Here is a 27263-nt window from a genome sequence, read left to right on the forward strand (position 1 = left end):
TTTTCTTCTGTCTGGATATTTTTTCTTAACCTGCTTACTCTGAGAGACACACCCATCAGCATGAAAATGAAAAACATTGCTTTCAAGGCTTTCAAATCTAAAATCCTCTGGTGGCTTACAGTAATTTGGCCTTTGTTGTCAGGAAAACTGCTTAGCTCCTGCTTCAGGAAATGATGATAGTAGAAACAAGAAAGAATATTAAAAAATGTTAAAAAGCATAAACAATTTGAAAGTCTAGGCTAGGTCTTGGTAAATGGCAATGAATATAAATCTGATTGTGCTAATTTTAAAATTTGCCTTCTGTTTCTTTTAAAGAATGTTGGGAGGAGAAAAGGCATGAACACAAAATATTGGATTGGGAAAGAGAGGAGAAAAATAAAATAAAAACCTATTTTCGTTATGTTCTCACCTGAAAAAAAAAGTATTAGATTATGTTTTGCTTTCATGCTTTCCCATTGTGGCTTCTTGGAAAATTTTTAATTTGGTTTATATAAGGTGGATGGTACACAGTGGAGAGAATGCTGGACCTCTAGTCAAGAATACCTGATTTCACATCTGGCCCCAGATGCAGATCATCTGTGTGACCCTAGGTTAAGTCTCAGAACTTTATAACCTCTGTTTGCCACATTTTCCTCACCTTTAAATTGGGGATAATAATAGCACTCACCTCTCAGGGCTGATGCAAGGGTAAAGTAATGTAATATTTATAAAGTTCTTTGCAAAGCTTAAAGCATTATGTAAATTAATTAGCTATAAATGATAGCTATAGGCATGCAGACTGAGGACACAAATTTCCTTTTAACCATTTCAGCCATAATTGGAATACAGGACTACATAATCATCTTTATTTTTATTCTGCTATTCATGTTGACTCAATCATGTTACCCAAAGTAAGTATTAATCATTTACTCTTATCTTTTAATTATAATTTTTAAAAGTAGAGCTATTTTCTGTAGCTTCTTTGTATTGAATCTGGTGGGGGTAGGGCCATTTTGGAACTCTAATGTGTGTACATTACTTTGAGAATCTGTGATTACATTATCATGAGTAGCCCCTTCACTGACAATAGATCATAACTCTTCAGTACCTATGGGGTTTTTAACCTGGGATTCATAAGCAAAAAATACTTTTTAATAACTATTTTAGTATAATTAGTTTTCCAATTCCAATTATTGCCTACATATTTTATTTTACGCATTTAAAAATATTATTCTGAGAAGGGGTCCATAGGCTTCACCAAACTGCCAAAAGGTTCAAGCCACCAAAAATTTCTTCCTTTTTTATTTTTTTACTTTTGAGACTAGATCTCCCTATCTCACCTAGGCTGGAAGTGCAGGGGCCACTCCTGGGCCTGATCCCAATACTGCTCAGCATGGAACTTTTAATTTGCTCTTCCCTTCTGCCCCCCAACCTGTACCAGTTTACCCTTTCATAGACAGCCTGATGGCATTCTGCTACCTGGAGCTTACCCTATTGGTGCCAGATTTAGTATAGTCACCTAATTGACTTTGGCCATACTAAAGTTCAGAACTCTCAAGCTTAAGAAGCTTAAGAGATCCACCAACCTCAGCCTCAGCCTCCTAAGGAGCAGGAACTGGAGGCACATACTACCCTGCACAGCCCAAAAAAAAAAAAGGATACCAACCCTGCTTTGTTGAAGTTTTATAACAGTTGTGATAGCTAAAAATTCATTGCACTATGGCTTTCGTAGTGACAAGCGTCTCCAATTTAAGCTTGACAAGTTCTTAGATTATGGACATATTGTTCATAACTAGATTCACATTTTAAACCTTTCTAACTTTGTAACAACTTGCAAGACCTTATACTCTGTTAGCATTACCTCACCGTGATGAGGCATTGCAGTAGAACTAAAGTGGAGGAAGTATAAATAATGGGGCACTGACCTCTGAGTTATGAAGACCTGGTTGGTTTGTTTGTTTCTTTCTCTCTCCTTCCTTCTTTCCTTCCTTCCTTCTTCCCTTTCCTTCCCCTTCCCTTTAATTTCTTTTTAACTTCTGTTCCATCATTTATCTGTTGAGAAGTGGGAAGCATAAGCTTTATCATGTTCCTAAGGGTTTATGTTGGGAAATTTCAAGTTCTTCCTCTGACACATAGTGAGTGGTGTTGTGACCACAGATGAATTACGTAACCTTAGTATCCCAGGCAATTTTCTGAAACCAAAAGTTATAGAGGAATTTCTGATCTGCCTGGGTATCCATAAGGAGAACCCCCTGCATTAATGAATCATGAATCCTTCCTACCCCCCCCAGCTCCCTACAAAAACAAAAATGAGAACCCTAAGCCCAATTGGATTAGTGTATATATATATATACACACACACACATATATACATATATATACACACACACACATATATACATATATACACACACATATATATGTATGTATACATGTATATGTACATGTATATATATATGTATATTTAAGTTTTCACATCTCAGCAAGGAAAAAAGGCACATGTCTGAAATTCTAGAGGCAGCAGAGAATAGTTGAAAAGGCATTGGTCTTGGAGTCATCGAGTCAATGTATGTCTCTATATGCATATATATGTACATATGTATATATGTATGTGTATATATATACATATGTGTGTGTATGTGAGGCTGTGGTATTACACCCATTTCCTGACTTGTATTGAAGCATGTGGTTTGGATCAGGCTCAGGATTGAGGACCTCGACCTCTAAGAAGAGAGGACTGAGCTTTCTATTTTCACAGTTTTGGGCTCATTAAATACACCTTCCCGGGACTCTAGAGACAATTTTGTATGCAGCTTAATTTGTGGGTCATGTTTAGATTTTCTCCCCAAAGGGGAAATTAAAAAGATACTCAATGTATAATATAAAATAGGACAAGTAATTTATTCCTACACTAAAAAGAAGCACTAAACACATGAAATTCACAATTTGGCCAAAATAAACTTAAAATAGGATTTAGTAACAATTTATAACTACCATTTCAATCTGCTAGGAGGCTTGTCTTTAAAACTCATCAGAACATAGAGCAGTCTGCAGAGCTGATAATTAGGTACTTTGCATTTTTTCTATCTGTAAAATGGTCAGACACTGCCCAATCCTATTGGTGGCTATCTCCTGCAAGAGCATTGGAGTAGTTACCAAGGACTTCTCCCTTGCCAACATTTAGCTCTGATCCAATGAGGCTTCCAGATTTCTCAAATTCACAAGGTTACCCTCAAGCCTGGATATTTACATCTTTAATTTTTTCCTCCCTTTTTTATAAAATGAAATTTTATTTTTTCCAATAAAATTGATATTTCTTTCTCTTCCATCTGCTCATCATTAAAAAAAAGGAAAACAAAAATGCTTGTAACAAATATAAATTGTAAAACAAAACAAATTCCCACATTGCTCATGTGCAAATAAATATGTCTCCATCTACACTTTGAATCCTTCACCTCTCTATCCGGAAGGAGGCAGCATGTTTCATTATGAGTCCCTTGGAATGGTGTCAGTAGGTTCCAGAGTTTCCAAGTCTTTTAAAGTTGTTTTAACAATATTGTTGTTATTGTATAAATTGTTCCCCTGGTTCTACTCACTTCATTCTCTATCAGTTCATAAAGTCTTCCCAGGTTTCTTTGAAATTATCCCTTCATAATTTCTTATAGCACAATAGTATTTTATCACATTCATATGCAATAACTTTTGTTCAGTCACTCCTAAGTTTATGGACATCCCCTCAAGTTTCCAGTTCTTTCCCGCTACAAAAACAGCTGCTGTACATATTTTTGTATTTATTGTTTTTTTCTTTTTGATTTCTTTGTGATATAGACCTAGTAGCAGTATCAGTGGGTCAAAAGTTAAGTAATTATGCACGATTTCATAGCTTTTTGGGTACAGTTCCAAACTGCTTTCCAGAATGGCTGGACCAGTGCACAGCTCCACCAACAGTATCTATTTTCCCAAAATCCTTCTCGCATTTGTTATTTTCCTTTTTTGTCGACTTTGATACTTTGGTGGGTGTGAGGTAGAATCTCAGGGTTGTTTTTAATGTGCGTTTCTCAAATTATTAGAGATTTAGAACCTTTCTTTCATTTGACTATTAATAGCTTGGACTTCTACTTCTTCATTCCCTTTTATCAATTTGTGTCAAATACAGTTTCCACTACATTGTGCTTCCATTTCTACAATACCTTCAATCTAGTATGGTCATTCATTGTCTCTATCTTCCCAAGGCAACTCATTTCACTTTGAAAAGTAGCCAGTGTTGATTTTTCTTATATTAAACTGAAATCAACCCATTGTTTCTAGTTCAACCCTCTGGGACCAAGTAAAGTCTACTCTAATGGATAGCCCTCTGAGTACAAGTACTTGAGGATAACAGTTATTTGAGTTTTCACTTTAACAAATAAATGCTTCTTTTAGCCCTAGTTCTTTCTACTGATTGAATCTGTGTCATTATCTTCAGTCCTCTGACTATCATGGTCATCCTCCTTTGGACAGTTCCAGTTTGTCAGTATCCTTTCTAAAAAGTTTTTAGTAAAAGTCTTTGCATGCTTACCATTTCACCTGTGCTCTTTATTCTTATTTCCCTTGTTTTCTTCCTAAGTTGAGCTCTCCTTTTCCTTTCCTCTGCCACTACCTTAATCCTTGTCCTTATTATCTGATGCCAAGACTTCTGAAATAGACACCTTCCTGGTTTCCCTGCCTTAACTTAACCACCTTCTCATCTGTTAGAAGCAAGTCCAGGCTGATCTTTCTGGAACTATGCTTTCATTCTGTCATTGCCTGTTCAAAAAACCTTTGGTGGCTCCCACTATCCACAGAATCAATTCCAAAACCCTTAACCTTTTATTTAAAACACTTTATAATCTGTATCCACTACTTTTTTTTCATTGGAACATAGATCTTATGTTTAGAAAAAGATAACCCTATAAAAACTAACGAAGGTACCTTAGAAGAGAAAATGAAGCATACCTTCTTCCTTAAGAGTTAAGGGATGACCAGGGCAGAATATATGTATACATTCTCAGATAAGTCTTTGTGGATGTTTTTGCTTATCTTTTTGAAATTTGTCTCAAGGGAAGGTTCAGTCTTTAGGGGGTGGGAAATAAATGTTATATAAAGACAAAAAACATTAATAAAATGTGTGACCACTTCCCTTGAGTTTATAAGTCTATTTTTCCTTTTTTCTTTTTGAAAATTTTTTTGTCTATTTCTAATTAATATTTAAACTTAGTTAATAAAACTTTTACTTGGTAACACCCCACCCCCTTCCAATTTCCTACTAGCCTCTTAATATATTTGCTTTGGTTGTCCAAGCCATTTAAATGGGTTCCACTGAATCAATTATGTTTCTACAATGCAGAAAGAATCTTTCCAGTTATCAAGTACTTATTTTTTTCTTCCCTATTCCCTTTCCCCTTGGAAAAAAGAGTAAAAACAAAATCCTTATAACAAATAAGCCCAATCAAGCAAAACACATTCACAAATTGTCCATATCCAAACATGTGTCTCTTGGGGGCAGCTAGGTGGCGCAGTGTACCCTGGCCCTGGATTCAGGAAGACCTGAGTTCAAATCCGGCCTCAGACAGGTAACACTTACTAGCTGTGTGACCCTGGCCAAGTCACTTAACCCCATTGCCTAATAAAAAAACAAACAAACAAATATGTGTCTCTTTCTGCATGTTAGTCCATCACCTCTCTGTCAAGAACTAGCTACCAATACTTCATCTTTGGTTCTCTGGAATCATCATTGTCATTGACTGATTAGAGTTCTTAAGTCTTTCAAAAATTGTTCGCTTTTACAATGTTAATATTAGAGTATAAATTGAGTCACGGAGCTTCATCAACGAATATCCTGCCTCTTAATCTCTTCCTACTGAAATCCTAACATTTTTTAATGCTTAGATCAAATACCACTTCCTCCAATGAAGCCTTATCTGATCCTGCTATCCTGAACTGCCTTTGTGCTCTATTTGTGTCCTTTAATGAAGGATGTTCTACTTTGTGGAATAATTGTATGTTGTCCTGTCTCCCTTGCTTGATTGTCAGCATCATGAGGGCGGACCTTGGATGCTTTTTTTTTGGGGGGGATCTTCCATAGCCTGATTTTGCACATAGGTCTACAAACATTTGTTGAATTGGTGCTTTCTTTTCCAAACATACATAATTAGTGGATTTTTTTTTGTCTTTTGCCTAATACTCCTGAGGAATGTTATAATAGGTGGTAAATATGCTAGCAAAGCAAGAAATAGGAATTTTAACTTTTTCAGAAGATCATTTTTAAAAAGCTTTTGTAAAAGTCTAGCTTCATTCACTTCAATTTCTTCATTTCCCACTACTGTAAAAGGCCACCAGTAGAATTTCTGGAACTTTAGTGCTTTATGAAAAAAAGCACTTTAGAATGTCTTAATAAGACGCCTTTCCTCCTCTCCCTTCTCACTCTATCTCAGTACCATGTGACTAGTATGCACAAAATCACAGAATCTTAGATGCAAGGGACCTAAGTTGCCCTTGAGTTCAACACATCCCTATATAAGAATCCCTTCTACAACATATACAACAAAAGACTATCTGAACTTTGCTTGAGGACTTCATAGGCACCCAGTTACCTCTTGAGTTAGCTTATTTCTCTTTTGGATAGCTCTAATTGTTAGAAAGTTTTTCCTTACATCAAGCCTAATCAATCAATCAAACAAAAATTATTAAATTCCTCTTATGTGATAGGAACTATACTAGGTATTACAATTATAGGGATACAAAAGTAAAATAATCCTTGGCCTCAAGTTTATATTTTTTGGGATATAAATAAATACACACACACACACACACACATATACATATACATATAATAGTCATTTTTTGGTCATGTACAAATCTTCTTGACTCCATTTAGTTTTTTGGGAAGAGATAATGGAATGGTTCACTATTTCCTTCTCCAGCCTGTTTTACTCAGTTACTCATTTACATTACTAATTTACAGAGGAAGCTGAGACAAATGAGTTTAAGTGACTTGCCCAGGGTCACATAGCTAGTAAGCATCTGAGGCCAGATTTGAACTCAGGAGGATAAGTCTTCCTGATTCCAGACCTGACACTCTATCTGCTGTGCCACCTAGCTGTCCCAAAGTAAAGTACAAGGTAATTCGGAAGAGAGTTGACTCTCACACTTGGGAGAATTAGGGAAGGCCTCATTTAGGAATTAGCTTTCAAGGTGATCTTTGAAGGAAATTAAGGATTCTAAGAAATAGAAGTGAGGAGGTTGTATATTCAAGGCAGGGCAGAACTAGTCCAAAGGTAAGGAGATGTGAAATGGAATGTGGTATATGATGAATAGTAAGAAGGCCAGTTTGCCTGGGCCATGGAATGTGAGGAGAATGATATCTAATAACCCTAGAAAGATACAATTGTAAATGGTTCTAAATGCCTACAGAGGAATTTGTATTTGGTTTTAGAGTCAATAGGGAGCCACTAGAACTTATTGAGCAGAGGAGTAATACAATTAGACCTGTGCCTTAGAAAAATCATGTTAAAGGCTGAGAGGATGATGGATTGGGTCTGGGAGAAACTTGTGGCAGGAAAAACTTTTTTAGTAGTCCAGGTGGGAGGTGATGAGGCCTTGAACTAGAACTAGGATGTCGTTTTGTCTTTTCAGTCACGTCTGACTCTTTGTGACCCCATTTGGGGTTTTCTTGGCAAAGATCCTGTAGTAGTTTGCCATTTCCTTCTCCAGCTCACTTTACAGATAAGGAAACTGAGTCAAACAAGGTTAAATGACTTGCCCAGGGTCACACATCTGGTAAGTGTCTGAGACCAGATTTGAACTCAGAAAGATGAGTCTTTCTGACTCCAGGCCTGGCACTCTATGCACTGTGCCACCTAGCTGCCCTTGAACTAGGGTGGTGGTTGTCTAAATGTTGATAAGGGGTTATGTGTGAGAGATGTGGAAGTGGATTCAACAAAGCTTGACAATGGAGAAGATATGAGATGAGGAGTCAAGGGTGACTCTGAACTTGGATTATTGGAAGGATGGTGGTACCCTTGGCAGAAATGCAGAAGTTAGGAAAGGGGTGCTTTATTTGGAAGGGGAATAATGAGTGCTGTTTTGGACATGATGAATTTGAGGTGCCTGTGGGACATCCAAATCAATGTCTAGTGGGAAGTTGGTGGTGTGGGACTAGAGCTCAGAAGAGAGACCACGGCCAGGTATATAGATTTGGAAATTGTTTGCTTAGAGATAATAATTGAATGGTTGGGGTGTGTTGAGATCTTCAAGACAGACAGAGTTTAGAGGGAGAAAAGAAGGCCCAGGACATTGTTTCAGGGTGCATCCATAGTTGAGGGATAGGTCATGGGTGATGATCCATGTACAAAGCTAGAAAAGGAGCATTCAGGTGTTCCTAACCACTTGTGTGTGTGTCATTGATTCCTTTGACATTCAAGTGAAACCTGTGGACCCCTCAGAATAAGGTTTTAAAATACATAAAATAAAATGCATAAAATTATATAGGAAACCAATTATATTAAAATACAGTTGTCAAAATATATGAAAAAAAACAAGTCTTAGGTTCAAGGTCAAGAACCCCTTGATCTCTTCTCCAGTGTTGCAGCCCTTCAAGTCTTCAATACACCTATTGTGTCCCTAATACACCTATTGTGTCTTCTTTAAGCTAAATACTCCCATTTCCTTCAACTGATCTTTATATTAATGTAAGCCCCTTGAGAGCAGAAACATTCATTTTTTGTCTTTGTATCAACTGAGTGCATAGCTGTAAGTAAAGTGAATTTTAGTGTGTAAAGTGGATTTTTCGTTATTCTTTCTTAGAATTTTCTTCCCAGGATCCATAGCCATGACATCTCTACTTCCTAGGTGTTAGATATGAGTTCTCACGATCATGGTTCAAAACAGTCTCTACCACTCTTGCGCAGTAGATACAGATATGAAATGATATAAAATTGTGAGGCTATTGCTGGAAATATGCCTTCTTTGTCTGTTACCCTATAAAGCAAGTGGACACTGGTCAGTGACTGGGGACCCCCATGGGGTGAGTGTGTAAACTGAATGCTGTGAGTGCCTTGATTGGCCCCCACCAAGGCTTGGGAGGGGAAATCTGTGTGTTTGCCTCAACAGGCGCCATTGAGACTTGACGGGATGATGCACAAGTTGTGCTGGTCTCAACTGACCGCATCGAAACAGAGGGGTTGTTGCCCCCCCCCTTCATTCTGGCCCCTGCAAGAGGGGTTTTAGGGAATGCTGTAGGTGTTGGAGCTCCCATTATCAGCCAACTCCCTCTGAGAAGACTAGACTAGAATAAAATAAGCTTATTTAACTCCTTATTATGACTCTCTCCCTGTCTTCCTGTCTGACCCGATCAAAAGTGAACTTGCTAGTGAAAGAGGTGCTAGAAGCCCTCCTGTGTCTTCTTCCTAAGAAATGGCGTAGTTGGTGTGTTTACTCGTCCGACAGTAGCAAAACACCAGTAAGTGTTTCCTGAATTGAGAATGAAATGAGTTTGAGGCCCTCTGTAATCCTAATTATCTTCCTTAGGTGCTCTCTAATTTAACAATGTCCTTCTAAAATGTGGAGCCTAGAACTGAACATGGTACTCAAGCTATGGTCCTATCATAGAAGATGTGGATCACAAACTGAGCATAACTCCCTCCATCTTGGTGAACTGAGCATACAACCGAGCACAACTCCCTCTGTCTTGTGTTAATCACCAAGTAAAGCACCTCTTGGCCATGCTCCCCACCCAATGACCCCTTTACAAGAGCATCCTGTGTGATAACATCTGTTCAGGAAGACTTCAAAAGTTCCCTGATTTCAGGAATCAGCTTGTATCTTATCTAATCAGCCAGCTCTTGCAACATCTCCCAGTCTCCTTTGCTTGAAGCCTTCCCCCTCCTTTGTGGTTTACTCATATACAGACAGTTCTTGCTTTATGTAAGTGCACTGTTCCCCCAGACCAGATGTGGGGAAGGGAGGGAGGACAGGAAGGGGGCCATGTGCATGTGGAGGGAGGGTTACATAGGGTTCAAGGACACATGGGGGCCAGGGACAGAGAAATGAGAGCAAGAGGAGGAACACATACGCAGGAGAGTACAGGTGACATCTGATCTTGAAAGGAAGACAGACACGCAGGGGCCAGACATGCTGGCCGGTGGGTGGAGTGAGCAAAGGAATCCTTTTTCAATGCCGGATGTCTCAAGCCAAACCCCACATCTGGTGGTGGCAGTGGTAGCAGTCTCTCTTCAAGCCCTACTTTTTTTTAGGGTTTTCTTTTTTATAGTTTTTTTTTGTTATTTTTGTTTTTTGTTTTGTTTGTTTTTGGTGGAGGAGGGTGGGAGGCCCTGGTGTGCTGAGCATAGCTGAGAGGCAGGAGTGGAGAGAGAGACAGAGAGAGACAGAGAGAGCACTGAGCACAGAACCTTATAGTAAAGTTAACATAGGGTTTTTTGGAATGTGGATTTCTTTCACAATTCTTTACATAAAATTGAATATAAATAATGTGAATTTATGTAAAGTGAGGACTGTCTCTCTAAGCTTTGTCCTTTTCTTGCTTGGGGGAATGGGGTTCCCTTGCTTATGAACCTAATAAACCCAGAGACAAGTTTGGTACTCTGGGTTCTGGTTATTCTTGTGTTACCGTCACAGAATACAGCAGTACTACTCTATTTGGGTATATTAAGACTGGCTTCTACTGATTTACATTTGCAGTCAGAGTTTACTCTCAGGGAGTTTCCTCACTGGGCATTCCCTGTACCAATGAAATCATAGGTCTTGTCGAAGGGAAGGAAGGAAGGAAGAAAGAAGAAAAAGAAATAGCCTAAGATGGTCGTTAGTGGAAAACAAACCAGATAGCATTTATATTCTTAACGGTCGACATCATACAGCCTGATAGTTTAACAAAAAATATAGGGAAAATCAAGTTCTCACAGTTGAATATTTGTCAATGATAAGAAGCTATGGCTCTTGGCTTTAAAACTGCTTTTGAGACTGCTTTAAGAATGCTTTTGAAATCAGTGGAGCTTAGATCAGTCTACTGGTGGAGGTCAACAGGAACCATGTGACAGGGATTATGTAATTCATAGATCAGGTTGCACAAGTATCTGCAAGGAATGAGACAAAGTGAGAGAATATCAATCACCAAAGCTTTTAGCTGATGCTTTAGGCTTTTTCTTTAATGATGTCGTCTTGGGAAAGGGAATCAGCTCACATTGACTTCTAATGCAGAGAAATCCTTGCTGATGATTATATACTATTTCCAATAGGAGAATAGAAGTGAAAACGAAAGTCAGCGGTGGTAAAAAATGGATGTGGGGTAAACACTGCCCATAATCAAGTTTTGCACATTGATGGTTAAGAAACTGAGGAAATTGACGGGTAAATCTGTCTTGATGCCATGGGCAAAGAATTTGGATTAATCTTTGTAAACCCAGGACCTCTTTTAACAACTAACTACATTGATTAGAATCATGTTTATACCTTTATAGTCATCCAAAATCAAAGCCTTTCTTCATCCCCTTCTTTGTTAGTGTTTCCCTTCCATGAGATTTCATTTCAATCCACTATTTGTTAATTTATCTGAGGATGTGTTCTTCCTCTTACCCCAACTCTGCCCCAATAGAAAGTAAGATCTTTCAGAGCAAGAACTGTTTTCAATTTTGTCCTTGTATTCCTGTGATCTAGCACAATTCCTCTCCTAGAGGAGGTAGTTACTAAGTGTTAAATTGAAATCAGCTATTCAAGGACTCACTGAATGGAGTTAAGATAGGGAAGATGGAATGGAATGTTGGTTTTGGCAGGCCCTAGGAGTAGAGGACAAGATAACCCAAAGCAGAGGAAAAATGAGAGAATCTTTAATAACTCACTGGATTATTATTTCCAGAATAATCTGCTCATGGCAGGGATCATCTGAGCAGCTGAGCTACCTGCTCTAGATTTGGGTGGTATGTCAGATCCCTATGGGAAAGCATTTCTATTGCTTAATAAATAGAAATTTGAGACAAAGGTACACATGAAGACCCTTAACCATGTCTTCTATGAGCAACTTACTTTTGTGGGCAAGATTATCACATGTATGGTCTTACAGTCTGGGTTTAGATCGTTTGCACTTCAAGCTCCTCTTTCGTTTTACCCTGGGAAGAGGAATTAGAGGAGGTGGTACCAAGTCTCTGTCCTTTAGGGCAGATTTTTTCTGCAACAGTAGCTATAGGGGCATCTAGATGGTGCAGTAGATTGAGCACCAGCCCTGGAGTCAAAACACCTCAGTTCAAATTTGGCCTCAGACACTTACTAGCTGTGTGCCCCAGGGCAAGTCACTTAACCCCAATTGCCTTACAAAAAAAAAAAGTAGCTATAAAGATTTTGGCAATCAGAGATTAGAGGGACATGTGGTGGGGTCATTCAAAACAACAGAATCTCTTCTTACAAGTTACAACTCTTACAAATCTAGGCACAAGGGTCCATTAGTTTAAGGTAACTAGTGAGGTTGGTGCCACAGGCAGGATCCAGAAGCACAACTTAGTAAGATAAAGATCTATAAGAAGAAGCAGGCAAGTATCCAAGGCAAGGGTCCTTAATCAGAGGTCCAGGGACATTACCCCCATCCCCCCACCCCCAAAAGGGGGCCCATGGGTAGATTTTAGAGGGGTGTGTTAACTTGGATGGAAAAAAATTACATCTTTATTTTCACTAACTTCTATCTGAAATTTAGTATTTCTTTCAATTATTTAAAAACATTATTCCCAGAAGGGGTCCATAGGCTTCAAAAGACTGCCAAAGAGGTCCATGACATAAAAAAGGTTAAGAGCCCTTGGTCTAGAAGTCAAGTAAAAGTCCCAGAAAATAGGTATTCACATTTGTTTGAGCTAACATAAAAGACGCATTTTCTGCTATAAATGACTATTGATTAGAGAAATGCAAATTAAAACAATTTTGAGGTACTACCTCACACCTATCAGATTGGCTAATATGACAGAAAAGGAAAATGATAAATGTTAGAGGAGATGTGGGAAAATTGGGATCTAATGCATTAATGATGGAGTTGTGAACTGCTCCAACCATTCTGGAGAGCAATTTGGAACTATGCCCAAAGGGAAATCAAACTTTGCACATACCCTTTGATCCAGTAATACTACTACTAGGTCTATATCCCAAAGAAAATTTTTTAAAAGTGGTGGGGGAGTGGGAAGAACCATATAAAAATAGTTATAGCAGCTTTTTGTGATGATAAAGAACTGGAAATTGAGGGGATGCCCATCAATTGGGGAATGGCTGAACAAGTAGTAATAATGTAATGGAATGCTATTGTGCTATCAGAAATGATGAGCACGCAGATTTCAGAAAAATCTGGACTTACATGAACTGATTGCAAAGTGAAGTGAGCAGAACCAGGAGAACGTTGTACACAGTAACAGCAATATTGGATGGTGATCAACTATGAATGACTTAGCTATTCTCAGCAATGTACTGATCCAGGACAATTCCAAAAAAGTCTTATGATGAAAAATGCTATCCACATCCAGAGAAAGAACTGATGGAGTCTGAATGCAGATCGAAACATAACTGTTTTTCACTTTATTTTTTTTTTCATGTTTGAGTAGTGTTTGAGAGGGAGGATAGGATAGTGGATAGAGAATCAGTCTTGGAGTAAGAAAAACCTGGTTTCAAACCTGCCTCTTACACGTATTAGTTTTGTGACTTTGGGTAGTTCACCTATCTTATCAATACCTCTTCCCAAAGGGTCTCTGAGATGAGCCTGATCTCTACTGTAAACTTTGGGGTTAGACAATTTCTAGCCATATAAAGCTAGGTTCAAACAATATTAGTAAGGCTTTCCAAACAATCTAAGAAACTTGCTAAGCGTATTAGTTGGTGAGCAGATGCTGATTTAGATCAGTAGAGGGAGTTTTTTTACACCTGTGAAATGACAGATCTGGACCCCAAAAAGTGTGGTGATCCTCATGTCCTTTTTGCTTCTAACACATGGGGCTAACCCTGCTCTCCTTGATCTTCTGAATGAGCCTTGGCTTCAGACAGTTTCCCCCTTCTGTTAGTGTTTCCTTCATGTAAAACAGCTGCACTCCAATGAGAGTGGACAGAAAAGAGCCAACTAATAAACCAGAAGAGTAGATCTTAGGATTTAGAGCTGCAAGAGACCTTAAAGGTCTCTCATCCAACCTTATTTTACAGATGAGGAAACTGAAGCCCAGAGAGGTGACTTATTCAGTGCTACACAGACTGTAAGTACCAGAGCTGGGATTGGAACACAGATCATCTGACTCCAATTCCAGTGATTTTCCAATATACTCTGCTTCCAGATAAAGCTACCAAATTGACCAAGACTAAGTAAGGGAGGAAAGTGTTTAAGAATGAAAGGGTGGTCAGTACTGTTAAATATTGAAAAGATGTCCAGGAGAGTGGGAATTAAGAAAAGGCCATTGTATTGAGAGATAGAGTAATTCATTTGAGAGAGAAGTTTTAGTGCAGCAGTTCTGAAACTCACTTTACTATGGGCTCAGGAAGGATTTGATAGTGAGAAAATGAAGAAAGTAGATATAAACTGCTTTTTAGAAGTTTTGCGATGGATAGCAGAGGAATACAGTAGTAACTAGAAGGAGCAGAATGCTCCCTATCTCATAGACATTTAGATGTATATACGTGGTTTTTCCTATTTGTAGTGTAGGGAAATATTTTGTTATATTGTTTGGAAAACCTTACTGTTTGAACCCAGCTTCATGTGGATAGAAATTGTCTAACCCCAGAGTTTACAGTAGAGGTCAGGCTGACCTCAGAGACCCTTTGGGAAGCCGGATGACTACAAGGAATGCTTGGATTCCACCCAGGTCTTGGGAGATCTTGGGTCCACCCAGTGCTTGTGTTTTGGGTTCCTCAGATTTGACTGTTTATACCTACGTCTCTGTGTACCTTAATTAGAATGCTTATGCTTCCTGATGATACTTCAGTAGACCTTTTCTGGGAACTGCCTGTCTTGCCAGTTTGCTTAGCTGCTTGTTGGTGCTGAGACTCTTCTCTGAACCATATATGATGAAAACTAGACTGGTCAGGAGACTTCTTCTAGCTTTCCTGTTCTACCAAATGACAGTAAATTTCTTTCTAAAACTATTTCACATTTTGGAGGTCCTTCTCATGACTAATGGTGGATTTAGCTGCAGATGGTGATACTATCAATGTATTAGTGTCCTTAAAGACCCATGTTTCTAAAAGGCTCCCTGTGAGAACTTTTAGCAATAACAGCTCCCATTTCTAGAATGTTCTAGAGTTTACAAAGCATTTTCTTCACAAAAACCCTCTGAAGAAATAATAATAGCTAGCCTTTATATAGCACTTTAAGGTTTGCAAAGGGCTTTACAAACATCTTGTTTTATCCTCACTACAACCCTTGTGAGAGGTAGGTGCTATTATTATCCCAATTTTATAAATGAGGACAGTGAAGCAGATACCTTAATGAACTTGCTTAGCAACACACAGCTCATAACTGTGAAACTGGATTTGAACTCAGGTCTTCCTGACTTCAGATCCAGTGGGCTATCCATTTCACCGCCTGAGCTAGGCAGGACAAATACTAATTTTTTTTTGGTGGGGTGGTGTCCTGACCTGTACTTTTCATTGCGGTGGGGAACTCCCAGTCTTTAAATTTCCTTCACAAATGCAAGTTGGCAATCCAGCTGTAACTTATACAACTCTTAGAGAATTGCATGGGGCTCTGAGAGGAGAGATCCCTTGGCTTATGGTCACACAGCTAGTGTGGGTCAAAGGCAGATCTCAAACCCACGTCTTCCCAACTTCAGGGTTGGTCAGTCCTTTCCCTACTTAGTGATGCAGAACCTTTTTTTTTTTTTTGTCATGAACCCTTTCGACAATGTGATGAAGCCTACGGACCCATTCTTAGAATAATGTTTTTAAATGCATAAAATTAAATAGCTAAGATTATAAAGGAAACCAATTATATTAAAATGTAGTTACTAAAATATTTTTAAAAGTTCACAAACTTCATATTAACTCCTGAACTATGTATAGCATCTTGCTTCTGTTCATGTCTTCATTCCCATCTGCACACCAGACTCTCTAGACTTTCTCTACCGTGTTTACTTTCACTTCCCTACCCTATCCTATGTCAATACAATACCTTTATCTCTTCCCATTGAGCCCGAGACAACTTTCTAAAACTGTAAGTGGTTGAGCAGGTTAAAAAACACATTTAAAATAATATTTTATTTTTGCCTATTATATATAAAGACAGTTTTAAAAATCCATTTAAAAATTTTTTGAGTTCCAAATTCTCTCTTTCCCTCTTCCCTTCCTGAGATGGTAAGCAATTTGATATAGGTTATACATGTGGAATCGTGCAAAACTGTTTCCATATTAATCATGTTGTGAAAGAAGACACATATCAAAAAAGAAAAAAAATAAAGTGAAAAATAGTATGTTTTAATCTGTATTCAGATTCCATCAGATTCTCTGGAGGTGGATAGCATTTTTCATCATAGGTCCTTCAGAATTGTCTTGTATCTATGTATTGCTGACAATAACTAAGTTATTCACAGTTGATCATTGTCCAATATTGCTGTTATTGTATACAAGGTTCTCCTGATTCTGTTCACTTCACTTTGCATCAGTTTGTAAGTTGTAAGTCATTCCAGGTTTTCCTGAAATCATCCTGCTCACCATTTCTTATAGCACAATAGAATTCCATTACAATCATATACTGCAACTTGTTCAGCCATTCCCTAATTGGTGAGCATCCCCTCAAATTCCACCCCTCAATTTGTCACCACGTAAAGAACTGTTATCAATATTTTTGTACATATAAGTCATTTCCTCTTGTTTTTAGATCTCTTTGGGATATAGAACTAGTAGTGGTATTGCTGGATTAAAGTATATGCACAGTTTTGTAGCCCTTTGGGATAGTTCTAAATGAATATTAATAACCAATTATTGATTGAGATTAAGATTTTCCCTTTTCTGTTTCCTCATTCAGAAATCAGCCAGTTGTAGTTTATTCAGCCAGCATCTGAAGGACATTGCTGATAGCAATTTTGCTGTATCAGCAAATTTGCTGATAGCAAAAAGGCATGCTTTTTGATCTCAGGTAGGACTCCACCCAAACAGAATACAGTCTAAATGAGATCTTGCCCTTAGGAAATAAGCCCCTGTCTGTCTTTTGAACCTTCCATTAGAATTTAGGGTGACCTAGCTTATGAAGGGGAAAACCAACCAGCGTGGTCTGGGTAGAGATGAATTCTTTGGCCAGACTGCTGGAGGTGGCGAATGTCATGATTAGGTAATGTTCTCAGCAGGAGGAGCTGAACACTTTTTGCCCACCTCCTCATTAATATGTCTACCTACTCATTGACTGTTAACCAATCAAAGTTGATTTTCATCCTCAGGTATGCCCCCTTTTCTTTTTTTTTTTTTACATCCCCTTTTCCAAAGGTTTTTTTAAGCATTCAAAAGCCCTCAAGATTTTTCTTTGGTTTACCAGAGAAAGCCAAATGACCATCCTTTTATTAATTATAAAATGATCAATTACCCAGAAATTATGTCTCTTGGACTTTTCATATATCACACAAATTAATTTCCAGAATGGTTGCATCAGTTCACAACCCCACTTAAAGTGCATTAATGTCAATTTTCCCACATGCCCTAGAACATTTGTCATTTTTCTTTTCTGTCATATTTGCCAATCTGATAGGTTTGAGGTGGTACCTCAGAGTTGTTTTAATTTTAATTTCTCTAATCAATAGTGATTTAAAGCATTTTATATGACTATAGATAGTTTTGATTTCTTTGTCTGAAAACTGCCTGTTAATATCCTTTGACCATTTATCAATTGGGGAACGAGTTGTATTCTTATAATTTGACTCACTTCTCTATGTATTTGAGAAACGAGGCCTTTATCAGAGACCCTTGCTATAAAAATTGTTTCCTATCTTTATGCTTTCCTTCTCATCTTGGTTTATACAAAACTTCAAAAAATTGAATATAATCAAATGTATCCATTTTATGTCTCATAATGCATTCTCTTTTTTGGTCCTAAATTCTTCTTTTCTCCATAGGTCTGACTGGCAAACTATTCCTTGCTCTCCTATTTTGTTTATAGTATCATCCTTTATGTCTAAATTATGTATGCATTTAGACTTTATCTGGGTATACAGTGAAAGATATTAGTCTATACATAGTTTCTGCCAAACTGTTTTAAGTTTTCCCAGCAATTTTGTCAAGTAGTGAGTTCTTTTCCCAAAAGCTTGGGTTTTTGGCTTTATCAAAGACCAGATTACTATGGTCATTTATGTTACTACTGTTTTTGTGTATCTAATCTATTCCACCAATCCACCACTCTGTTTTTTAGCCAGTACCAGATTGTTTTGATGATGAACAATTTATAATATAGTTTGAAATCTGTTATGGCTAGGCCACCTTCCTTCAAATTTTTTTTCATTAATTCCCTTGATATTCTTGACCTTTTGTTTTTTCCAGATAAATTTTGTCTTGACTTTTTCTAGCTCTATAAAATAATTTTTGGTAGTTTTATTGATATGGCACTGAATAAATTATTTATGTAGAACTGTCATTTTATAAAATATTGGCTCAGCCTACCCATGAGCAATTGAAATTTTTCCAGTTCTTTAGATCTGACTTTGTGTGAGAATGTTTTTTTCATTGTATTCATATAGTTCCCGGATTTGTCTTGGTAGGTAGACTTCCAAATATTTTATATTGTCTACAATTGTTCCAAGTGGAATTTCTCTATCTCTTGCTGCTAGACTTTGTTGGTAACATATAGAAATGCTGATCATTTATATGAGTTTATTTAATATCCTGCAACTTTGCTGAACTTGTTAATTATTTTAGCTAGTATTTAAATTGATTCTCTAAGTATGCCATCATATCATCTGCAAGGAGTGATAGTTTTGTTTCCTCATTGCCTAATTCCTTCAACTTCTTTTTCTTCTCTTATTTCTGTAGCTAACATTTCTAGTACAATGTTGAATATGTTAAGCAATTTCTAACCTGCAGTGGTAGAGGAAATTTTCTAACCTAAATCTTATTCCATTTTATCATTTGCACTCTTTTCTTGTTTAATCTTAAATGTGGCTCATAGGGGTCATTGATAATTCTGTATAAGAAACTAAACTGATATTTAAGTCATGATTTCACAAAGTGTGGATATGGCTTCTAGAATTTTGACCCTGGATACTATGTGGACACCATACTCTGTCATGGTATCTTTATTTTCTTCTGTTTCTGCTTGGTCAAAAAACAAACAAAACTCCGTCTAGTATATGTTGAACTCAAAGAGAATAATAAATCTAGGCAGGTCTTCTTCCTGTTTTTTTTTTTTAGGTGATACTATTCATAGTATCCACTATGCTTTGCTAGCAGATTTTCAAATGAGCTTATATTCTAAAATGGTATTGCTGTTGGTGGCCCTATCATTTGCAAGTAAGTCAAGCATTTGCTAACTAAAGTGATTTTTAAATATATTTATACATATATTAATTTTCATTTAAAAATTTTTCAGTTCCAAATTCTCTCCCTTTCCCACGCGTTGAAAAGGCAAGCAATATGATACCAAGTATACATGTGGTCATGTGAAACATTTCCATATTAGCCATGTTGCCAAAAAAGTGAAGCAAGAAAAATAAAGTTTTAAAAAACATGCTTTAATCTGCACTCAGAATTTATTAGTTCTCTCTTTGGACGTGGATAGAATTTTTTATGAGTCCTTTAGAATTGTCACGGATCATTGTATTGATCAGAATAGCTAAGTATTACTATGTATGCTATTCTTCTGTTTCTGCTCACTTCAATTTGTGCAGTTCATATAATTCTTCCAAGGTTTTTTTCTGAAACCATCTCTTTCATTTTTTATAGCACGGTAGTATTCTACCACAATCATATACCACAACTTGTTCAGTCATTCCCCAATTGAGGGGCATCCCCTCAATTTCCAATTCTTCTCTACCACAAAAAGAGGTGCTATAAGTATTTTTGTATGCATATCCTTTTCCTTTTTCTTCAATCTCTTTGGGATGTAGACCTAGTAGTGATATTGCTGGGTCAAAGTAACTAAACTGGTTTTATATTGTTTTGAACTCTTTGTTATATATGAGAAATCATGGTAGTCTATGTCTGTGTCCTTTTTTCCATCCACATTCCATTGATTGATTGTAAATAACTTATTTAAAGTGGTCCAGATTAGAGTTGTCCAAATGTGGAATAGGTTGTCTTGGGAGGTGGGTTCTTGTTCATTGGAATTTTTAAGTGGGCATGGTTCAGTTACTTGCCAGAGACGTTGTAGTGGTGATTTCTGTTCAGGTATGTGTCACACCAGATGGCCTTTGGCATCCTGTCCACTTATCCTAAATGCAAGATATTTATTTTTATCATTTTTATGAATACATGATATGACTCTTGGAAAGGTAATTCAAGTACATTACCTCCCAATGGCAGCATGTTGCACTGGAAAAAGTAATGAATTGAAGACGTAAGACCTGAGTTAAATCCCCTATTTGCCACTTACTACCTGTATAACCTTGGACAGGTCAATTAATCTCTCTGGGCCTCATTTTCCTTATGTCTTAAAATGAGTGGGTTGGACTATGTGACCTATAGTGTCCCTTACATCTCTAGATCTGTGGTTCTATGAATGGTATTAGTTTAGTAATATCATTTGTGATGTCAAAGATGGCATATAACAGATGCCATCCAATCTGCTTATGAAACTAGGAACAGATGGGTAAGTGTTCAGTCTACCAGCAAGAAAGCATTGTGTGACCTTTCACTTCACAGCATGGTCTGTGGATTAAAAGCATTCTCTTGATAGATTCCAAATCTATCAGGTCAAATAACTCACAAAGCCTTTTTGATCTGTTATGCAAGTATCTGAATACATTAAGGATCTGTGATTGAATCAACTGAGGAACTTCTGGTGTGGAAATTCCTGCCACCAGTGGAGATCATAACCCATTTATATTTTAGTGGGTGAGTCCTAGGAAGTTGCTCATAAGATTTGGGATCTATCAATCAATTTTAGGGAGGCTCTGATCTTGGATGAGAAAAATATGTTATTTTCCCTAATGTTGGACTGGAATTTAGCCTTTTCTTCAGTTATTTAAAAACAGTTTCTGAGAAAGTATCCATAGGCTTCATCAGACTTCCCATAAGGATCCATGACATAAAAAAAAAGTTTAAGAAGCCCTGTTCTTTAGGAATATATACAAATATGAAGGACCACAATGTTATGTATAATGGGTTTTTTGCTAACCTCCATGTAACTATTTCATGGGGTGTGTTATAAAGTATGATACTACACAAGTGGTCTTGGGAACAAAGACATCAAATCCCTTACCCCTCAGATTGCTGCATGACTTAGTATCTATTCCTTTTCCCAGATCAGATTTCAAGGCAGTAAAGGGTTACATTCTGATATTTCCTCAAAAAAAATTCTAAAAATGTAACAACTCTTTCAATCATGATTAATTCATTAGGTCTGAACATCTTCTGCAGTTTAGAAAAACTGGACAAAACATCTTTTCCGTGAACTTTTCTCTTTTAATATTAAACTGATCTCCAAGACTTAGACAAATATCAATGTTGCAGGCTATATGATTTAATAGTAATGTAACACAATGAAGTACGTACACACACGCAATGATGTGAGGAAAATCATACCTAGAGCTACTGATAATAACTGACTACTAATTGCTGACTTCTACATACATTGAAATCATAATCTAACAATTTTAGTTCCTTCAGGATGTCTGCCCTATAAAATGTTTTATTCACAGACATGAGTTAAATATAGTTGCTTCAGATTTATTGTCTCTCCAGATTAAAAAATATGACATTGAACTCTCATAGATTTTTCCTTCCTGACAGTTAACTTACTCAGTCTGTTCAGGAAAAAAAAAATTTTCCCTGTCCTCTTTGTCCCTACAATTAAAATGTCACTCAGCAAGAGTCTATTTCCTCTTTCTTAAAAATACAGTACTTTAAGTTTCTGTGACAAGGGCTATTCATTTAGTCAACAAGCACTTACTATGTGTCAGGCACTGTGCTAAGTTCTGGGAATAAAAAGAAAGGTGAGTCTTTGTTCTCTAGGAACTCACATTTTAATGGGCGGGGGGAGACAACATGCAAACAACCATGGACGTGCAATATATGTATGTATATACATTCATACATACATACATATATATGACATCTTTCAGTCTGAGCACCTACCATGTGTCTAGCCCTTTTCAAATATTACCTAGTTTATTATTACTCCATCTTCTCTGCTCACTCAGTCACCTAATCCCAGATGTAGACATGCCCTAAGGATCTCAGAATATACATCTATCTATCTATCTATCTATCTATCTATCTATCTATCTATCTATCTATCTATCTATCTGTCTGTCTGTCTGTCTGTCTGTCTGTCTGTCTGTCTGTCTGTCTGTCTGTCTATCTATCTATCTATCTATCTATCTATCTATCTATCTGTCTGTCTATCTATCTATCACCCCATATATATGAGGTAATCTCAGAGAGAAGGTAATAGCAATGGGGAAGGGTAGTAGGGGGAAAGGGACTGTGAAAGGCTTCTTGTAGAAGGTGGAATTTGAGCTGAACCTTGAAGGAAACCATGTCTTTATTTTGGAAGACCAGTTTGACAGCTGAGTTGAGGATGGATTGGAGTAGAGAGATTTGAGTCAGAGAGACCAATCAACAGGTTATTGGGATAGTACAGGCATGAGATGATGAGGGCTACTAGGGTGATGGTTGTGTGAATGGAGAGGAGACATATGTGAGAGATATTGTAAAGTTAAAAAAATGGCAAGGCTCAGCAACAAATTGGATATATGTGGTGAGTAAGTGAAGAGTTAAGAATGACGCAAAGATTGCAATCTGAGGTGACTAGAAAGGTGGTGGTACCGTCAATAGTAATAGAGAAGTTGAGAAAAGGGGAGGTTTTGGGAGGAAAATTAACTAGTATAATGAGTTTGAGATGTCTATGGTATATCCTGTTAGAGATGTTCAAGAAGCTGGTGCTGCAAGACTAGAGTTCAGAAAGAGAATAGATAGGGCTGGAGACACATGTGTATATGCACATACACATATAGAAACATACACATATACATATGTGTACATGTATATATGCACATATATATTATTTTTTTATATCTAGGAATCATCTGCATAGAGATGATAATTGATTCCATTGGCTTCATGAAAGCACGAAGCAAGATAGTGTAGAAGGAGAAGAGAAGAGAAGAAAGGAGAAGAGAAGAGAAGAGAAGAGAAGAGAAGAGAAGAGAAGAGAAGAGAAGAGAAGAGAAGAGAAGAGAAGAGAAGAGAAGAGAAGAGGGACCCAGACAGACTCCTTAGAAGACACCCATGGTTAGTGGGCACAATGTGGAGGAGAATTAAGAAAAGAAAACTGGGAAGGAACAGTTAGATTGGTAGGAGGAAATTCAGGAGGAAGCAGTAATATGAAAATCTTTCAGGAGAAGAGGATGGTTATTGGTGTCAAAGACTGCAGAGAGGTCAAGCAAGATGAGAAAAGGGTGTTAAATTTGGCAATTGCCATCACTGGTAACTTTGCAGAGAACAATTTCACTTGAATGATAAGGCTGGAAGTAAGAGTACAGAGGATTAATAAGGAATCAACAAAACCAATACAGCCAAAATTAGAAGGAAAACCAGAAAATGGGGGGGGGGAATTTACAGCAAGTTTCTCTGATAAAGCTTCATTTCTCAAATATATAGGTAACTGAGCCAAATTTATAAAAAATAAGATCCATTTCCAAATTCAGAAATGGTCAGAAGATATTAACAGGCAGTTTTTAGAAGAAGAAATCCAAGCTATCAATAATTATATAAAAATGCTCTGAATCAATATTGGTTAGAGAATTGCAAATTAAACTAACTCAGAGGTACCATCTCACACCTAACATGACAAAAAAGGAAAATGACAAATGCTGGAAAGGATGTGGAAAAAATAGGTACAGTAGTGCACTGCTGTGAGAGTATATATATATATATATGTGTGTGTGTGTGTGTGTGTGTGTGTGTGTGTATATATTTATATATATATGTATGTGTGTGTGTATATATATATTTATATATATACATATATGTGTGTGTATATATATATATAAAAAATATATGTGTATATATATATATATATAAATATATATATATTCCAGAGAAAAGTGAGTTCAAGATTAGAGACCAGGTGTGGCAGCTTCTGGAAGTCCTTTTTTTCTGGAGTCCTCAAGATACTCACTCCCCTTAGGTAGAATGTATCTTTTCTTCTTAGCTCTTTGTGAAGCACTGGTGGGGGGCCTGGTTGGTGATATGCTGTGTACTAGAGGTTCTTGCCTAACTAATTTCTTGAGCTGATGTTTCTGAGATCCTTGGGGCATGTCTACATCTGGGGTTAGGTGATTGAGTGAGCAGAGAAGATGGAGTAATACTAAACTAGCTAGTATTTGAAAAGGGCTAGACATATGATAGGTGCTCAGATGGAAAGGTGTCATATCTAAATTAAAAGAATTATTATGATAAAATTTCTCTGAAGAATCAAAATGTTATGTCATATTTTACGCAATGATTCCCTGTATATTAGGGTGTGCTTATTCTATTAACACAAAGAATTTTTGTACCTCTTTAACCACATTCTTTTCCTTATTCCACAGTGTAGGTAGCTTCCACCTCCAATACTTTTTACATTATTCCTGTAGCCACATATTAAAGTGTTATTAGCAGGGTACAGGAACTATTGAATTTAAGGTAGTAGCCACAGATGTGGACAACTTTCTATGCTTTCAGTGCAATGTGGGAATAACGTGGCTATGACTAAAGCTATTCCATTCTAGTATGGCTGGGAATGAGGAAGAAGTGGAAATTCTCTCCTCTCTCCCATCCCCTCCCCTCATTCCTTCTCCTCTCTCTCTCTCTCTCCACATATATAGTTATATAAAATACACACATACATACACACATACACACACACACGCGCACGCGCGCGTACGTGTGCATGCGTACGTGTGTGTGTGTGTGTTTGGAATAGGGATCCTGTATTTTCATTTCATGAGGGACTCTGGGTTAGGAAACTCCTACTACTAGGGCACATCCATACTTTCTCTGCAATTTCTAGTTCTGGAGAATTTCCTGGGGCACTAAGAGGTTAAGTTACTTTTCTAGGGTCACATAGTGAGAGTGTGTCAGAATTGGAACTTGAGCCTAGATCTTACTGATCCTTAATGCATCAAATAAGAAGTAATTTAGTTTTTCAGGTGTAGGAACTAGCACAACATATTTGAGAAAATTATAAACATGATTCATATGTCATCAGTTTACACACTGTTCCAGTTAGAACACAATGTGATTCATCAGTAAACCTAATTGGAATTTTACCTTGCTATGTGACTAAAATTCTTATTGTGTGAACATTTGAAAAAAATCATTTCTCAAGTTACTGTGGTGTGACATTTAAAAAGTTTGAGAACCAGGAGATCATTGTACACAGTAGCAGCAACGTTGTGCAATGACTGACTTTTATAGACTTACCTCTTCTTAGCAATCTAAGGATCAAAGACAACTCCAAAAGACTCATGATGGAGAATGCTATCCACATCTAGAAAAAGAATTATGGAGTATTGATGCAGATTGAAGCATACTGTTTGTTCTCTCTCTCTTTTTCTTTCTAGCGGTTCCTCCTATTGGTTCTCCCAAATCTTGGTCAAAGAGACTTATAAATTTCCATATCATCTATCTGACAAAAGGGGAATCCACATTTTCCCAGACTTGTCTGAGTGAACACAATGAGAAGGAATCCATCCAATACCCTCAACTTAGAATTTCTTTTACTGTCTTTGATCAGATCTTAGCCTGGGTAAGTTTTTACCCAAGATATTTCACACTGGTTGATTTCTGGATGAGAAAGTAGGAAAAGTGAAAAACCTTGGTCCTAATTCAATAATTGGTTATTAATACAAGAGAGAAACAATCATTTCTCTCAATGGTTCTGCCCTTTTTAACTATATTGTTTATACCAACTCCCAGCAGAATATGAGCTCCTTGACATCAAGTATTATTATTATTGTTTTGTCTTTCCTTAGTGCCTAGCATACAGTAGTCACTTGATAAATATTTTTTGAATCGAATTGCATTTTCTTTTATTCTGGTTTGGGTGTCACCTGGGTTGGAACCTCAGTTTCTTCTGGCTGAAATTTTTGTCTCAATCCTTTGTTTATTGAATGCCCAACACTATGCTAGACACCATGGTGGTGGGGAGCAGAGAGATTATCCTGTACAATCTCTGGTCACCTCCACTTTGATGCTAGCCCTACAAAGCTAGGCAGGTTCCATTATCTCTGGCACAAGGTGGAAGATAGAACCAAAGAACCAAAAACAAACCACAGAAAGGCTTTGGGGTGAAGGACATTTACTACCCAGTCAACACTGAATGTTAAAGATCATGGATTTAGAGCTGAAGAGACTTTAGAGCACATCCAGAAGAGTAATGCTATTTAAAGAAAGAGTATCTAAAAATTATAATCCCTCCTGAAGAGTATAGCACCACCTACTGGTCCAAAATAAAAAATTTTCAAACATGAAAGGAGTGTATCTTTAAACTGTCAAGCAGATGTGACAAACCACATGACTACAGCTCCGTGAAGGGGTTTGATGAGGGCTAGAGGGTGAGAGGTCAAGGACTGCTAGGCGTTTGTAGTGCCTGCAAATCTTAGTCAGACCTGAAAGCACAGGGAGGAGCGTATGTTGTAGGTAGAAGGAGTAGAGCCAAGAATCTGCGGTGAAAACGCAAGGAGTCAAAGCATTTACCTCTGTTCACCGGGGGGGGGGTTTGAAGTGACTACAGGGCCCTTTTGGAGCCGAAGCCACTCTCTAGGAAGACTTTGAGAGAGGGTCCTGATGGTGTAGTGCACATTTAGCAAAGAAAATATGTCTGGCACTCTGATTCACATTCTCCTCTAGGTCTGATTAATAACACATTTTTATCTTGACATTTTCTGTCACTTTTGGGAAATATGATTTTATTTTCTTTAAGCATTTTAAAATTTGTGGGCAATTGGGGACTATTCAGAGAGATGAAGAGTTCCATGAAATTCAATTATGTATTTCTCACACATGACTGTGATATACATTTTGACTGGAGGAACCCAACTGGCTTCCCTGTTACAGTAGCAATGATTTTACCTGAAATTGCTGGGTAATTCTATAAATTATTCAAATATGGCATTAAAACA

The sequence above is a fragment of the Phascolarctos cinereus genome, unplaced genomic scaffold, assembly GCF_003287225.1.
Source record: "Phascolarctos cinereus isolate Bilbo 61053 unplaced genomic scaffold, phaCin_HiC Scaffold_5;HRSCAF=322, whole genome shotgun sequence".
Taxonomy (NCBI): Eukaryota; Metazoa; Chordata; class Mammalia; order Diprotodontia; family Phascolarctidae; genus Phascolarctos; species Phascolarctos cinereus.